General features: G+C 43.6%; 2 long non-coding RNA genes across 7 annotated transcripts in view; one reads left to right on the top strand and one right to left on the bottom strand.

Annotated features, from left to right (window-relative positions):
- The window catches only part of LOC102554970 (uncharacterized), a 15,753-nt gene extending 10,189 nt beyond the window's left edge, over nt 1–5,564 (bottom strand). For 2 of the 6 annotated variants that reach the window (XR_015629618.1, XR_015629619.1), the window contains exons 1-2: nt 5,336–5,564; nt 612–763 (exon numbers count right to left, since the gene is read on the bottom strand). This is a non-coding gene — a long non-coding RNA (uncharacterized LOC102554970). Of the gene's footprint in view, nt 149–611; nt 764–5,335 lie in introns of all 6 variants that reach the window. The other 4 variants (XR_015629620.1, XR_015629617.1, XR_015629621.1 and 1 more) reach the window with 4 other exon arrangements.
- The window catches only part of LOC148003784 (uncharacterized), a 69,486-nt gene that overhangs the window by 4,596 nt on the left and 48,295 nt on the right, over nt 1–16,595 (top strand). The gene's annotated exons all lie outside the window — the stretch shown is intronic.

The following is a 16,595-nucleotide window of genomic DNA, read 5'->3' as shown; positions in this document are numbered from 1 at the left end:
TGGTTGCCATCTCTTGTCAGAGGGACCAGGGGAGGCACAGTCATCTGCATCCACAATTGGCAAGTAAGGGTTTCCCTAGAGACCAGAGGGAGTGTTTGGAATGGCCAACCCTGATGTGTGCTCCCAGATCCGTGCCACTTCATGAGACCTGCTAGAAAAAATTGATTATTCCCATTTAGACTCCAAGTGATATTCTGGGAAAAAACATTCCTAAAACCACTTATCAATCATTCAGACTTTAGTTCTAATTTATTAGAAGCTTCCCCAGTTTTTAGCACTCTTGTTAGTATCAAAGAATGCTGCTATTAAATATCAATCAAAAACAACATTGCAAAGCCACCTATTTCCTGCTCACTCCCACACACCTTGTACATATTCAAGAATGGAAGATTTGACCCAAATGTGTACATAGCTTGCGTAGTTTGCGGGGTGACTCAGGAGTAGACAAATCACAAAGGAGTCTGCTAGACTTTCTCTCAAAGGGACTCTGCCGTGTCCCCTGTCACTCTGATCTCCACTCCTCCTCACCTCATCTTCCTCTCCAGATGGGTAAAACCCCTCTTGGGTGAAGTTTAATCCAAATTATAACTCTCGAGTTTAAGTATGCTTACGGTTATCAGAGTTATCAAACTGGAGATGCATATATAACCGCCGGCTGTCCTCCACTCTTCACCCAGTTAACTTCCCCAGGCAGCTCAACACACGGAAGTGAACTGCCAAGCAGTGCCTGGTCTTCCAATCGCCATGTTCAATAGTGGACAGACTGGCAAAGAAATAGTGGTGGTGGACGTTATGTTAGAGGGAGTTTAGATAAAACAGAACACCACATCTGTGAGAACGAAGATAACATACCGGGTGAAGTTTAATGCAGATTACCACAGCAGCCGTCACTTAGTGCTACATCATGTTAACTAGTCCAGAGGAAGATTAAAGCCCAAAATGTAAGATACGATACTGCTTTCCCACTGCAGTGGAACTGAAAAATACCGTAAGTCATGACATCATGCATTGTGAGCCTAGACATGCGGAGGATGGCGGTAGCACTCACTGCATCAGAGTCTAGGGTGCTGGCTTTCAATATTTCTGTTTGTTTTTCAAAAAAGTCCTGGAACTCACTATGCAGACTAGGCTGGCCTTGAACTCACAGAGATCTGCCTGCCTCTGCCTCCCCAGTGCTGGGATTAAAGGTATGCACTACCACTGCCTGGCCTGTTTTGTCCATTTTATATATATTTAAAAGAATATATATTATTTTATTTTTAGATTTATTAGATACACTGCTGGGCAATTCACTTTACCCAAGAGGGGTTTTACCCATCTGGAGAAGAAGATGAGGTGAGGAGGAGTGGAGATCAGAGTGACAGGGAACATGGCAGAGTCCCTTTGATTTTATTTTTAGATACTTTAATTTTAGATTTTTTTGCTATGAAAATGTAAACATATAAAAATGACAGAAGATACTAAGGGACTTTGAATTCTTATCCCGACTCAATAGTCATATTGATACAGATTTAAGGTTTTCTTTTTTTTTTTTTTTCCCCGGAGCTGGGGACCGAACCTAGGGCCTTGCGCTTCCTAGGCAAGCGCTCTACCACTGAGCTAAATCCCCAACCCAAGATTTAAGGTTTTCATTGGTGTGAATTTCTTATATTGATACAAAACTTGAAGTTAATATTGTTATTCTTTGATAGGCATTGAGAACACAAGGTTAAACCCAGTCCTTCTGATAACTGCCACTACAGACTATTGAGGATGATGAAGTAACTCATGGTCACATTAGATTCTGACTTACTGATAAGAAAGTGTTTTTAATTTACTCAGGTAGAAATGAGTGACTAAGAATAGTTGAGATGTAACAGTTCAGATATACTTCTACAGATAGACTTCAAAAGTGTCAGAAGTCCACAGAATACGGCATGTAAGGCCATTTCCTCATTCAAGATCATTGACTAGAGACGTGTCTGCTCCTGACAGCACCCTCTCTTGGTTCTAAGGAGAAATTGAGCATCAATGGAGTTGCTTCAGTTGGGGCAAGGTAGTCACTGGGCAAGAATTGCCTTAATTCATCTACAGACAAAAATACTTTCTGGGTAAAGGACACACTATATAGCATAGCCCACTGTTAGCTCTTCCAAGACAGAGTAAGCAGTCCTTCATAATTCTGCTTTTCAAAGGTCTGTCAGATGATCCTGGGCCAGAAGGCCGAAGACTGATAGTCCAGCGTTTTGAGGAATGAAGGATTGTCCAGATAATCAGCTGTCTCTACAAACTGGTTAAGTTTTGGAAGCTACGTTTTATGCTTCCAATATTTTAAGGTAATGTTGAAGTCATTCTCAGATTCTGACAGGGTTGAAGACTAGTTATAGTCTCATAGTCAACTCAAGTTGTTTAGCTTTGAGAGAGAACATATAAATTTGAGAGGATACTTTTCAGAGTGTATTACAGGCTAAAAGCTAAACATAATGCAGGGATAGAATCATAATTCTTTAAGTTATGATGGTAGACTAATTTATCTAACTGACAAATATGGACTGGATGTTAATTGCATATCACACTTTGTAATTTACATGATTGCTATGGTTTCATTCAATTTCTGTCTGGGAGAAGAGCTTTTCTTCCCCTTTTATTAGACAGAAAAGGTGAGGTGTAGGGGTAGTTCTGATGCTAAGGTCCTATTTCCCAATTGGTTATTGTTCTATCCATAAAGATGCTAGGGACTAATTGCTGGGTGGAAGGAAAGAGGTGGAACTTCCAGTTCCTGGGGTGGGGGTGGGGCAGAAAGGAGATGCAGGAAAAGAAAAGGCGTTTTCACCATGCTTTGGAGGGAGAAAGGGTAACCAGCAATGTAAGATCTTGGGTGGAGTGGCCATAGGCTGCTTCTCCAAGCAGGAGGTTGGGGTGTTGAGCTGGGACTAAAGGTAACTGAGCAATTAAGGTTGAGGGCAGGTTTAGGGTGCTGAGCTAAGCGTATTGGGAAGGGCACGCTAGCCATGGTAGATTAGAAGCACTTGGCATTTGAGCCAAGAAGGCAGGTTGAAATTGAGCAATGTATACGTCTATTTTTCATCCTCCAATCCATATTCTCTGGGTGGGGGTTGGTAGCATGGTCTGCCTGGAGCTTAAAGGAGGGAGCAAAAACTACATGCTACAGTCATCAACAAAAAGTTCAGTTTGTTTAATTTATACTGTACCAACATTATTATAAATCTTCCACATAATCAAATATTTGGCCCATTTGTAAAATTTCTCAATTTTCTTAGTTTTTATAAAAGCAATTTTAAAACATCAAGGCCTCTTTTAGGCTATAAATTATAGTTGGTTGATATGTCTTTAGACTTGATCAATATACAACTTCCCTCTTTCACTTACATTTTATTTTTTCTTGTTGAAGCGACTTGTGTAATTCTTCTCATAGGATTTCTCCACTGACCAATTACTTAACGTGTCTCTTTGTTCTGTTTCTTATAAACTGCTGCTTAGATACTGAGCTTCGATTCGATGCCAGCTTACATTTTTTTACAAGAACATAGCTTAGGTGGTCTTGTACACTTCTACTAGGAGATACGTGTCTGTTTTCAAAGTTGGCAGCAGCTGATGATCACGACCAAGGCCAAGTTACTTATTAAAGTTGCAAAAGAACATCGACGTTCAGCCATGCCCTCTTCACCTGCTGGTCGTATCCACTGGCTCCCACAGTACAAGGACTGGCTAGTGCTTAAGTCTCCCTTACAAATCAGTTTTAAAAAACATCAGTTGCATGTAAAAGGGGTGTTGGGGAAGGTAGACTGGCCAAGTTTAAGGAATGAATTTGAAATAAATGTATTTGATGTGTTTTAATTAATTGTAGCTATCCCCCCCATTTTTGCTCAGTTCTGATCATCATTGGCCAGTGTGAACCCCTCAATTGTTACTTCTCTCTCCCTCTCTCTCTCTCCTTCTGTGTGTGTGTGTGTGTGTGTGTGTGTGTGTGTGTGTGTGTGTTTTCCTGATGAGGTTAGAATGAATCTAGGACCTTGTGCATTTGAAGCAAATACTCTACAACTAAGCTACCATCTGGACACTGTCTCCCCCCACCCCCATCTCTGTATGTATCTCTTTCTCGCTGTCTCTGCCTCTTACTTTTTGAGATTAAAGTCTCACTATATAGTCTAAACTAGTCTCAAACCTCACCTCCCATAAAACATGATTACAGGCGTGTGGTACTGTGACTGACTCTCCTGTATCTGGTTAATAAGAAACATAGGCTTGGGCCTGATCATTGCACTTAGCTTGCATATTTGTTTCTAGACCTTTCTGAAAAGATATAATTAGGAAATATGTATTTTAATCTTTGAAAGTACATGCACGCACGAGAGAGAGAGAGAGAGAGAGAGAGAGAGAGAGAGAGAGAGAGAGAGGTGTGGTCATCCGAATGACATGTATGTGGAGGTCAGAAGACAGCTTGGAGTTGGAGTTGGTTCTCTCCTTCCGCCTGTTCATGGGTTTCAGGAATCAAATTCAGGGTTATCAGTCTTGCATGGTGAGTGCTTTACTTGATAGGCCACTTCACTGACTAAGAGAATATGCATTTTTTAAGAATAAAATATAGCATGAGTTTGTTCTGGCCCTTTTGATTCAAGTACAGAGTAAGAGGCTTTTGTTTTTAAGACTTGTTGTTTTGAGTAAAGATCTCACTGAGAACTCCTGGCTCGCCTGTAATTCAGTATGTAGACTAGGCTGGCCTTGAACAAACAGCAATTTCCTTGCTTCTGCCTCCTTAATGCCGATATTGAAGGAATGAGCCACGGCACACTAATGATTAAAAGCACACAGGCTCTCGGGGATCTTCCTTTGTATCTTCCTCCACACATGTCAAAGAATGCTGCCCTTGGAAGCTAGCACGAGTGCCCATTTGCCCAATTTTCACACACATGACAGTTTTAAGATAATTTTATCTGTCACTGGTGACAGGGGTTAGGGGCAGCAACTCCTATGATAAAAGTTAGGGATATGTCTGTATGTCCTGGAGTAGCATGTAGTCAGATCCTAGAACACTGAGCTTTTCTAAGAGGGCAAGGCTGTGCAGAGAGCCTTCCATCTCGTACTCCTGCTGAGGCCATTTTAGGTTTAACTCGAATTTGATCTCCTTGATGGAGACTCCCACAGAAAATTACTCAGGTCTATTTTAGGAACCCGAGGTCAAGGTGCCCCAGCTAACTTAGCTTCTGTTAGACTCCTTGCTTTCAAAACTTTCCCCCTGTGGTACCGAACAAGATACCAGGATGTGTGTGTTTTGTGGTTTTTTTTTTTTTAATTGTCTAAAAACCAAAAAACCAAAACAAAAAACCCCTCTTACCTTTAAAGCTTCTTGTGTCCAAAGGGAGTGTAATCCCAGCCCGCCGGAAAAAAAGATTTTCAGCTGGCTACAAACTTAAAACTCCCCTTAACAGTTATATGATAAATACTTCCCAATCCCCAAGTTCAAGAACTGAAATCCAAAAGAGCCTAGACTTACTAGGTGACGGCTGATCACCAGCCTTTCATTCTCAATTTATATAAAACGTTGCGTCATTTCCTCCCTCTCTTTCTTGAGCCTGTTCACTTTCACTCAATCCATCAACCAATCAGAATTTCCCATGTCGATTCAAATTAACCAACCAGATTTGTCCGAGTTCCATGCCTAATTTGCCTATGGCCCACCTTCCATCTTGTTTGAGACCCTGTCTGTTTACCATTGCAATGCCATGCTAGCTGGCCCAGGAGCTAGGGTGTTTCTCCTGCTCCCATCTCACCGCAGGAGCACCGGGATTACAGACGCATGCATGCAGCTGTATCCGGGTTTCTATTAAGCCTTCTCCCCAGCCCCTGGTTTTTCTTATTTTTAAAGAATTTAATTTTGTTATACGTTATTAAGTTTTATAATTATATTAAACATTTGTATTGTATTGGACTCAAATGCACAAAACAAGATAGTTAAAGAATTATTGTTTTGTATACTTCTTTCTCATTCACACACCTCATGAAGCTCAAGAAGAAGGAAGTTTAAAATGTGGATGCTTTGGTCCTTCTTAGAAGAGGGGACAAAATACTCATGGGAGGTAGAGGGTGGGGGGGGGACTTGGGAGAAAGAGAGAGGGGGAGGGAGGAAAGGGAGGGTAGGATCAGGCATGGGAGGAGACAGGGATGATACACAGAGGGTCAGGAATTTGAACAGAGATGTGTAGCACTGGGGGACTGGGAACTGGGGGTAGCTACCAGCAAGCCCCAGATGCCAGGAAAGCAAGAGGCTCCCAGGACACAACAGGGATGAGATTAGTTGAAAGGCCCAACAAAGGGGAGGGAGAACCTGTAGAAACCCTATCCAGAGGTTAGACAAGGCCCCTGGCTGGGGGATGGGGCCACCCACTTATCTCCAAATTTTTAACCCAGGATGGCTCCTGTCTAAAGGAAATATGGGGTACAAAATGTGGAGTAGAGACTAAAGGAAAGGCCATCCAGAGACTGCTCCACCTGGCAATCCAACCCACACACAGACACCAAACCCAGTTACTATTGTGGATGCCAAGAAGTGCATGCTGACAGGAGCCTGATATACTATCTCCTAAGAGGCTCTGCCAGAGTCTTACTGGTACAGATGAGGATGCTTGCAGCTAACTGTTGGATTGAGCATGGGGACCCCAGTGGAGGAGCTAGGGGAAGGACTAAAGGAGCAAAAGGGGTTTGCAACCCCACAGGAAGAGCAACAATCTCAACCAACCAGACTCCTCAGAGCTCCCTGGGACTAAACCACCAACCAAAGAGTACACATGGAGGGACCCATGGCTCCAGCTGCATATGTAGCAGAGGACAGCATTGTCTTACATCAACAGGAGGAGAGGCCCTTGGTCCTGTGAAGACTCAATTCCCCAGTATAGGGGAATGCCAGATGGTGAGGTGGTAGTGGGTGGATGGGAGGGGAGCACCCTCATAGAAGCAGGGGGGGGGGGAGGATGGGATATGGGGTTCCAGAGGGGAAACCAGGAAAGGCGATAACATTTGAAATTTAAATACAAAAAAATATCCAATTAAAAATGTTAGATTAAATGAAAAAAAGAATAATATATGTTAAACCTTCCATTGTTTTAAAACATTGATTTATCAAAGGGTCATTTCATGGTAGTAATATCCCACTTCTTTTTGCTACCCCTGACCTCTGTGTTGTGGTGGTATAGTGATTTACTCAATCCAGTTTTATTATGAGAACTTGTGTTGTTCTAAGTCTTTTATTATTCATGGAGTTACAATGCACAGACTTTCACCTCTGCCTCTCTGTTTCTGTGTCTCCTCTGTCTCTGTCCCTGTCTCTTTCCTTCTCCCCGCTCCTTCTCCCCCTTCCCTCGAATCTCTGTCTGTCTCTGTCTCACTACCTCTCCCCTACCTCTCCTCCCCCCCCTCTGTGTGTGTCTGTCTCTCTGTCTCTGTCTCTCTGTGTGTGTGTCTGTCTCTGTCTCTGTCTTTCTCTCATAAGTGCAGCTTTAGAATAGATTATTATCTAAAGTAATGAGGTTGCCAAGAAAACATCCAGCAAGGTATCAGCAAACTCTTTTCTAAAAGAGATGTACCATTTTTCATTCTGACCAACAGAGCAAAACCAATGGTTTTCTTACAGTTTCTCCAAATGTGTCTGTCATTAAACTTTTGGATTTTTCCTAACCTGATGAATTGGAAAACTTAAAATTATTGATCTCTTAGCAGTGATGAGCTTCTGGGAAATGACTCATGTTTGACCCTGGACGACAGTTGATAATTTTTCTCCCCAGGTTTCAAAGGTTCTTTGTACAGTAAGAATATTTGCCTTTTGTGATATAAGTTGTCATTTGTTCATTTTTTATGTTTCTTATATTTTTCATTTATAAATGTTTGACAAAATTTTACACCATTAAATTTATCAATTATTTATCTCTCTTTTAACAGTCTTTCCTAGTTTTGCTTTTGGATTTTAGTCATGGTTTAAGGAAACATCCCTAGTATCACATAATAAAGCAATTTATTCATGCTTTAGCCATAATTTTATCAACTTCTGATGCATGGAATTTGTTTTATGGTATATTTATTTCCTCTTTTAAAATATAGTTATCTACCTATCTATCTCAATACCACTTTATGTGGACTCATCTTGACATAACTGATGCCATCTTGAATTATAGCTACCATTGTTGCCCGCCCCAGCATAACCCTAGTTGATTTTTCCTGCATAATTTGAAAGCATATACTACACAGACAACTCTTCTCAGGTGTGGACGTGCATACCTACAGTCCCAGCAATTGGGGGCTGAAGATCAAGTTTAAGGCTAGTGTTAGCGAGCTAGTGAGACTCTGTCTTAAAAAACAAAACAAAACAAAACAAAGAGCCTAACTCCTCAATAGGTTATGGATAGATGTATAGATTGGTAAGTAGATAGGACCATCTGGGTGACCTGTGGTGCTTTATAACTGGACCTGACTCTAGGGTTGTGTCTGATTCTGACATTAGGTTAATATAAAACATTCCAGCTGGGGTGATGTCTCCTTCGTCTTAACTCATACACAGACCCCCTCCTTCTGACTGGAATTGCAGTGAACCACAAGGCTTTACCGCCGTTAGCCCCAGTACAGGGCACACTATGTAATCCTCAATCTGTGTGCCTGTCTTCAGTCTCTCAGCACCTTTAGCTGATCTGGTCCCCATGCCAGGGGAAAGGGTTGCTCTGGAACTTATTTAAGGGCTTATCTTTAGCTTTATCAATTTTTCTTTTGAGATGTTGATGTATCGTGTGCTAAAGGTTCATATGCAATTGCATTTATTGCAAGACTTGCTTTTACTTCACGGAAAGGAGCAAGGTTACAACCAAAGTCTGAGTTCTTTTTTTTTTTTTTTCCTCTTCTTTTTTTCGAAGCTGGGGACCGAACCCAGGACCTTGCGCTTGCTAGGCAAGTGCTCTACCACTGAGCTAAATCCCCAACCCCTGTCTGAGTTCTTGTTAGTGGAGGAAAAGCTTCCATGTCCAGAGCACAAGGGGGAGAGATATGATGGTACCAGCCATTGATTGTTCAGGAAAAAGAACACACAAGATGTTATGCATCTAATATGTGTTTAATCATATGAATGATTAATTAAAATAACCAGTGACTTAAAGAAATGCATTTAAAATGTGCATTTTGGTGGTTATCAGTTATGTATAAAGCACCAATAAATGGTATAGGCAGTATAATGAAGAGAAGAGTAACAGTGATATTTATAACCTATCTACCTAAAAAAACAAAAAAGTACTGACCGTATATTTCCAGTATGACACTGGCTGTGGCTATCAGTGCCTATAGTCTCAGCACCTGGAAAACTTGGGGAGAGGGAGGCCAGATTGGGTTGTCTAGAAGCTCAAATCCACTCTGATGGAGAGAGAGCGAGAGAGAGAGAGAGAGAGAGAGAGAGAGAGAGAGAGAGCACGAGCACATGAGTGAGCTTATTTTTAAAAATAAATAGTTGGGAATGTTGCTCATACTTAGTGTTCTTAAACTTATAGGGTGAAGCCACAGCTGTGTGTGTGTGTGTGTGTGTGTGTGTTGAATATTCTTATACAGAGAATAATCCTTTTAGATATTGAAAGTTTATGCTTTAGATTAGATGTTCAGTCTCCACGTTGACATATTTCACAAAGAAAATGCAGCAAACACGGCAGCCATTTGTCCTTCTGAGAATGAAACTGGTGAAAGTAAGACAGACTGACTCTATGACAGGCTTTAAATCAGCAGTTCAGGAGACTAGGTCTAAACCTCTGTTACCAAGGACTGGGCAAGTCCAGGCAAGTCAGTTACTGAAAAACAAAAAACAAAACAAACAAACAAAAAAACAAACAAACAAAAAACAACAAAAAAACCCCATGTCTCAGGCAGCCAGCCAGAAACTGCCCTGCCATCAGAAGGTGCCCTGCCACCTTGCCCAGGCAAGAACAGTGAATCAGCAGCAGTTTCCAGTCTTCCTCAGCTACGACCTCAGAAACAGTTTCCAGGCCCCCCATCCCTAATGAACCCCCAGTGATGGTTCTGTTATGTTCCTAGAGATAGAGCCAAAAGATTAAGAAAGAGGTCACCTATCCCTCCCTGGAATCCCCCTAATGTGCTCTAAATCCAGCCTGCAAGCTCACTGGGGCACCTCCGTCTTGTAAATGGTTGACCCCAGCATGCTGGACCTCTGCAGAACAAAACACTCTTTGCTTTTGCACACTATTTGAGACCGGCGTATCATTCTTTGGCAGATCACGAACCTTTACAAAAGAAGAGCGAATCTAGGTCATCCTTATGCCCCAAAGGCCATGTCTAGGTACCACTGTCCCAAGGTTTTTGATATACAGCTCAACTAGTGTTTGCCACCAATGTGTCCAACAAGAAGAGCGGGCTCTGGGGACACATTCCTAACTCTTGAACGCTTTTTGCATGTAACTCGATTTGTGGCTCCCCCTCACATCTAGAGGAAGCCCATTTGGTAGATAAACTACTTAGGGCACACACGGGGAAATGTGAACAGGGAAGTAGGGAAAGGCATGAAGTGAGAGCCAGGCTGAGAAGGTTGAGAAAAGATTTCTCTGTCTGGCTAAAGATTCAGGGCTGAGAGTCCTCTTTCCCGGTGTGGTGGGAGTATGGCAAGGAAATGACAAAGCCAGACCCGTAGCCCCACAGCCTCACCCTGGCTTCTCTTGCTTGGGGGACGTCGGATCAGGAAGTATCGCGCATACAGCGTCCCTGCAATTTGCAGTCTGGCAAACGGCAATGAAAAAAACGCAGAGAGTGCTGAGATTCCTAAGAGCCTGGGAAGAACAGCCCACTTTATTTTTTTTCTAGAGCCCAAAAATATTTTTATTTTATTGAGGGGCTTATGGTTTGAACTGGCCCAATTAATATTCATGGGTTTTTACCACACTTCCTGAGCATATTTAGCCTCTTCGTTGGACATTTTCCATCTTGATCTAATTTTTCTCCTCTTAAAACAGCCCTTAGATTCAGAGCATTGGCCACCTACCCTCGAGGCACAACAGTACTATGAATCGAGTTTAACTTTAGAACTTAGAGTAAACCTTTTTAGATTGGCCACATCTGCCCCTGGGGCACCGTTACTATGACTAAATGTGGGCCAGAAACATTCCAAGGAGTGCGTTCCTGCTCGTTTTAGTTCTCTTAAAGCACACTGGTAAGTTTGTAGGTATGGTCACTGAACTCGATTCTGCTTTTGTAATTTGAACTGTCGGATGGACTCTCTGTAACAGAACTTAAGCACTTCAACTTCCTGCAAAGTTTTCTCAAGTCTATGACAGAGTTTTATGGCAGATGTGGGGAAATTTGATGACTTGGTGTCTGATAAAGGCTTATTGCTACGTGTAAGCAGAGAAGGAGGGCAGAGCACAGCGGTCAGATGAAGGTCACCAGAGCTCACAAGCAGCTTTGTGCGTTCTTTGGCTCACTTGGATTTGCTGTTGAATAGCCCCAAATTCTCACTGTGGCTCAGTGTTACGGTAGAGCATTTTCTGCATCTGGGAATTCCACCTTGAGTTCCTGATTTCAACTAGGAGAAAACATTCCTTTACTCTGTCAGTGGCAACAGGATACACACACCCACATCCACACCCACACCCACACCCAGACACCACACCTACCACACTCCCCATACAGCACACATACAGTACCCACATGACACACACAGCACATATACCACCACCCCACACTCATATCACACCAGAAACCACACACACACACACACACACACACACACACACACACACCATGTCCCACATACCAACCCCCATAACACACACACACACACACACACACACACACACACACACACACACACATACATACACACTCTGTGGTGCTGACAGTAGGTCGACAGTGGTTCCCTTTTTAGAGACCTCTATTCAGACACTTGACCTAGCTACAGAAAAGAATTTCAGAGTAAACCAATGTGAAGCAGAGTTGGAGTTGATGAGAAGGATTTTGGTGTAGATGTTAGGTTTGGGGGTTGAGAGAAGTGCTTGGGAAGAAAGCAAGACACACCCAAGAGCATGAGTGTAGCCTTCCCCATGAGTGACGGGCTTCCTCATCTTTGTTATGTCAAAGACACAATTTTGGTGCATTTAGAAGCTATTGTCTTTCAAGGGTGACTGAACCATTTCTTCAGCCCCAAGAGCCAACTTTTAAATTTAATTTTGTATTGCCTCTTCAGCTTCTTCTAGATGTAAAGTTTCACTACATAGACCAGTCGGGCCTTGAGCTCACAGTGATCGACCAGTTTCCCTAGCGCTGGGATTAAAGGTGTGAGCCACAACCTTGACCTCTTCATTTAAAATTATTGTTAATTCTAAATGACTGTCTCTTATGAATTTCCACTCTAACCTTCATTGTTGCCTTATGCATACTTCTGGCTCAGTGCTCTGCCCTTTCTAGGGTCTTCAGGATTCAGGGTAGCTTAAAAGCTGAGGTCCTTCTTTTCCATCAGTGGACCCTTGGGACAGTTTCTAGAGACTCAGAAAATGATTTTCATCAGTTATGATTGTTTCACTAGAAAGTAGGCCCTAAGGGATCGTCATATTGCTGGAAGTAGAAGTGAAAGCCACTTCCTTGCAATCAAAAAATGCTCTTAATTACAATCCAATCTAAAGGCGCTCTTAAATGCAAATAAACATGTCAGAATGTAGCTGTGTTTTAGAACGTTGAGATGGATATAAAATGCTGGCCTTGAATAAAGAAATGTGTGTGCACCAAGGTCCCAGTAGGAAGTAGATATTAATAGCATATTTAAGAGCTCAACTAAAGGCCAGAAGAGGAGCTGTGTAATGCAGTGCTCAAGGGCTTATGTAGCTTGTATAAGAACCTGGTTTCACTCTCAACACCTAAATTAGCAAACAAACAAACAAAATCGCCACCCTTCAACATAAGTAAGGCTAAAAGTGATGACCAAGGCCTGACAGAAGCCAGCAACACCAGGAAAAGACATCAGTTTCTGCTTGCCTCAAAGAAGGTTCAAGGAAGTGGTTTTTCAGAAACACACTGGAGCTCTTGGCAGAGAGATGTTTTACCAGACAGGAGCAGCCGTATGTCCAGGATCACAGTCAGCTGGCCTGGAGGAGCGGAAGGAAGGAGGCTGGCGTGGGAGGAAGCTCACTTCCAGAAGTGCTCACGGCAGTTCCCTTTTGATCACCTGCCAATTTCTTCACCTAGTGGAAGTCAGAGGGAAAGCAAGCTAGACTGGTGGTGTGTACTCATCTCCTGGGGATCGTACCGGGGCAAAGTGGGGTGTAGATCTGCAGTACCAGTGTGGGCACCAGCCCCTGATGTGACCATCATTGCCCGGGGGAATGATGGTTTCAGCGAAGCTCTGACACAGTGACACAGTCACACTTCTCCCAGCATCCATGATGCTCACCTTCCTGTTCTTCAGGAGTCACACTGTGTCTGGAGATAGTCTAAAGCAACTTTCAGTCAGCCCGGCAGGTAGATACAAAGATGCTGGTGAAGGATACAGAGCTTTGGAAGACTGGTAACAGGGCTGTTTAATGTATCAATTATCAACCAGCACTACCTTTGTTTTGTGGGTCAGTTGTCCAACAGATTGTATACCGATAACATGAGGTTGGAAAGGGTAGAGGAGAGGAACCTTGCAGACAGTCTCCTTATGGTTAGTGACAATGGGAGGCACTCTGTATCCTGGCACTGGGCAGACTCAATGTCTCAGCAACAGCCCAGTGAGTAAGCAGGGATAACTCACTGTGAATGGGGACAGGAGGCTCACCACCTTCAGGGTCTTTCACCTTAAACTTGGAGCCCCAACCCCCCGCCCCCAACACACACACACACACACACACACACACACACACACACACACACGCACACACGCACACCACTTCAGCATGGCTTCACGCAGGCATTTACTAAAGTTATGCCAGCCTCAGGGCTCCCACTTCCTCTCCCTACTGTGTCCACCTTCTTAGCTGTTTCCAGGACATTCTTCGGCTTCTCTTTTTCCTTCCTCAGACTTTTTTTTTCTGCTCTCTGACTCCAGAGCCTCAGCAAGGTTGCTGCCTGCCTATTATTCTTTCCAGTAACCCATTAAACTTACCTTGGTGTCTGGTGAAACCTCTCTGGCATCCACCCATTCACCACAGTGCCCTTCACCTGAGAGAGGAAGACCCCTCTGGACAAGCAGAAACCCCTTTACCACCATGGCCCGAGTACCTCCCTTCTCCACGTCCCCAGCCCGCTCTACAGGAGTGTTTCCTTGCCGACAGCAGGGTTTTGCTCTTAAACATTTATTTTTATTGGCTGTATGTCTGTGGAAATGTGTGTCAGTGTGTATGGGTGTCTGCAGAGGTGAGGAGAAGGTGTAAAATGCTGTGTCGCTGGAGTCGCCGGTGGTTGTCCACTGCCTGCTGAGGTGCTGGGACTTGAACTCAGATCCTCTGGAATAGGAGCATGCATTCTAAATGCTGAGCCTCCTCGCCAGCCCACATACAGTAGTTTTACAAAAGTTACAGTTTCCAGGAACGTGGAGGAGGGGACAGTGAGGTGATATATGAAGGGCAACTGCAGGGGACACTTTAGGGTCGGGGACTATAGCATACTTCAATGCCTGTGGTTGAGGCTGGGGATGTCGCTCAGTTGTTGGCATGTTTGTATCAAGTTTGTAGAGCGTGACCAAAGCCCTATGTTTGATTGCCTGGGCACAGCAGTACGTACCTGTGATTTTAGCTCTCACGAGGTAAACTCATCAGGAGTTCAAGGCCAGCCTGAGTTACATGAGCTTCTGTTTCAATAAAAATAAAACAAGCAGCTAAAATAGAACCACACACACACATGTAAGCACACACACATAACACATAGCTGAGACTAGTTATGGAACTGTGACAGGGGTTAAAAACACTTATCTACAGCACAGTGTGCTTAAGGGAAAAGTTAGCATTTGTCAAAGTAGGAGGGGGATTCAGGACCATTGTGACAGAAGAGAAAGAATGAGTTCAATTTTAAATACTACAAAGACACACATAGGGATTTGTAGCCTATGAAGAAAGCCAGAGGGTCAGTAGAGAGAAAAAGGACTAAGGGTAGCCATCCACGAGGAAGGGGAATTCCAGACAAACTCTAGACAAAGTAAATTTATTATTATTTTTTTTATTGCTTATCTGTCTTTGGTCATAGAAGTGTCAGGCACGACCTTTGGATGGGTGAAGACAGGGGGTGTATTTTCTCTCCTACAGGATACATTTTCAACAAATTAAACACAAGCACAGACTAAACAGTCCAAGCAGGGTTCTTGGTAAAGGCTGGCCAGGGTGATCACGTCAAGAGTGGATGGTTCTTGCTAAACTGTGTGCGACTAGGCAGAGATAAAGCCCAATGTTGTCTAACTGTCAGACACACTGTCTAAAGCTTGGTCACAGGGCCGTTACTGTCTACTGTGCTGTTATGTTGCTAAGCTTAGGACAGGTTCACAGCTTTGTCTTATGTTGGTGATTAGGCTGACCCCAATACCCAAGGTTGTGCAAGCAGTCTTCATTGCAAGAAAGCAGCCACTGAGAAAATAGGACAAATCTATTGATCCTATTGATTTAGCAAGGTGGTTTTCAGGAAGTTAGAGATTTTGTTTTTCTCATGCCAATGGGGGGTGCAGGGCAAAACACCTGTTCGACTACTGAGCTATCCTGTAGCCCCAGATCTTTTCGTTTTAACCAACCTTATGTGCCTTTTTGCTCCCTGTGCAATACTAAAAGTCAGTGCACTATTGCATTATAACCTGTGAGCATCTAAGATGTATGCGGTATAATATAAAAAATAATACTTGATGTGGTAACCCAGGAGACAGAGTGGAATCTTTGGAGATTTCTCTCTAGGTGATATGGAAAGCAGACCAGAAACCTTGGAAACAGACTTGGTGGTGTGGGGTTGGAGTTTGGCAGACTTCCTGGTGGGCAGACAGATAGGGAGAGGGGCCATGGCTATGTGATAAAGGTGGTGAGCTTGCAAGATGGCTGGCTTCCTTCTCCCTTTCCTGGTCGGAGATGAAAGCCTGGCAGCTTAAAACAAAGGCCTGTGGCTTTGTCTCCCACCAGCAAGGCCCCCTGCTGATGGGTTGGCTCAACAGGTCCAGAGACGCAGCAGGATGCATTTAGAGACAGTTGTGGGGCCAATCAGCTATCCAGCCTGTCTTTCTTCAAACCGACCAACTTTAAGTTTAGGGGAGAAAGACCCTTCGGAGACTTAGAAAACTCCACCCCTCAGGATGAGGCTGGATTTTGTCTCCCCGAGTTCCGCCTCTGCTTTGTGGAGGGTCTTCCTGTGTACCTGCTTATATGCACGTGCATTTCCTCATCCAGAACGAAAGGCCTTTCTTCACCTGCCAATTCTGTCACTCCTGCTTCTTGTGTTTATGAGTTTTCTGCCTCTGCCTGTTGAGCTGGAGACTTTCCCCCCTGCCTTTTAATTCTTCACCTGGCAGAGAAAGCAACTTGATCAAGATCCCTAGATGGTGACAGTATTCCTTAGGTTCCTCAGGTTGGCTTGGAGATCAAACCACAAAGGGGGAGAAGGACCATCTGCACCTATTCGCTGCTCAG

Source organism: Rattus norvegicus, chromosome 9, assembly GCF_021556685.1.
Source record: "Rattus norvegicus strain SHRSP/BbbUtx chromosome 9, alternate assembly SHRSP_T2T, whole genome shotgun sequence".
Classification (NCBI taxonomy): Eukaryota; Metazoa; Chordata; class Mammalia; order Rodentia; family Muridae; genus Rattus; species Rattus norvegicus.
Note: the sequence above shows the minus strand (reverse complement) of the source record. Positions and strands in the feature narration are given on the sequence as shown.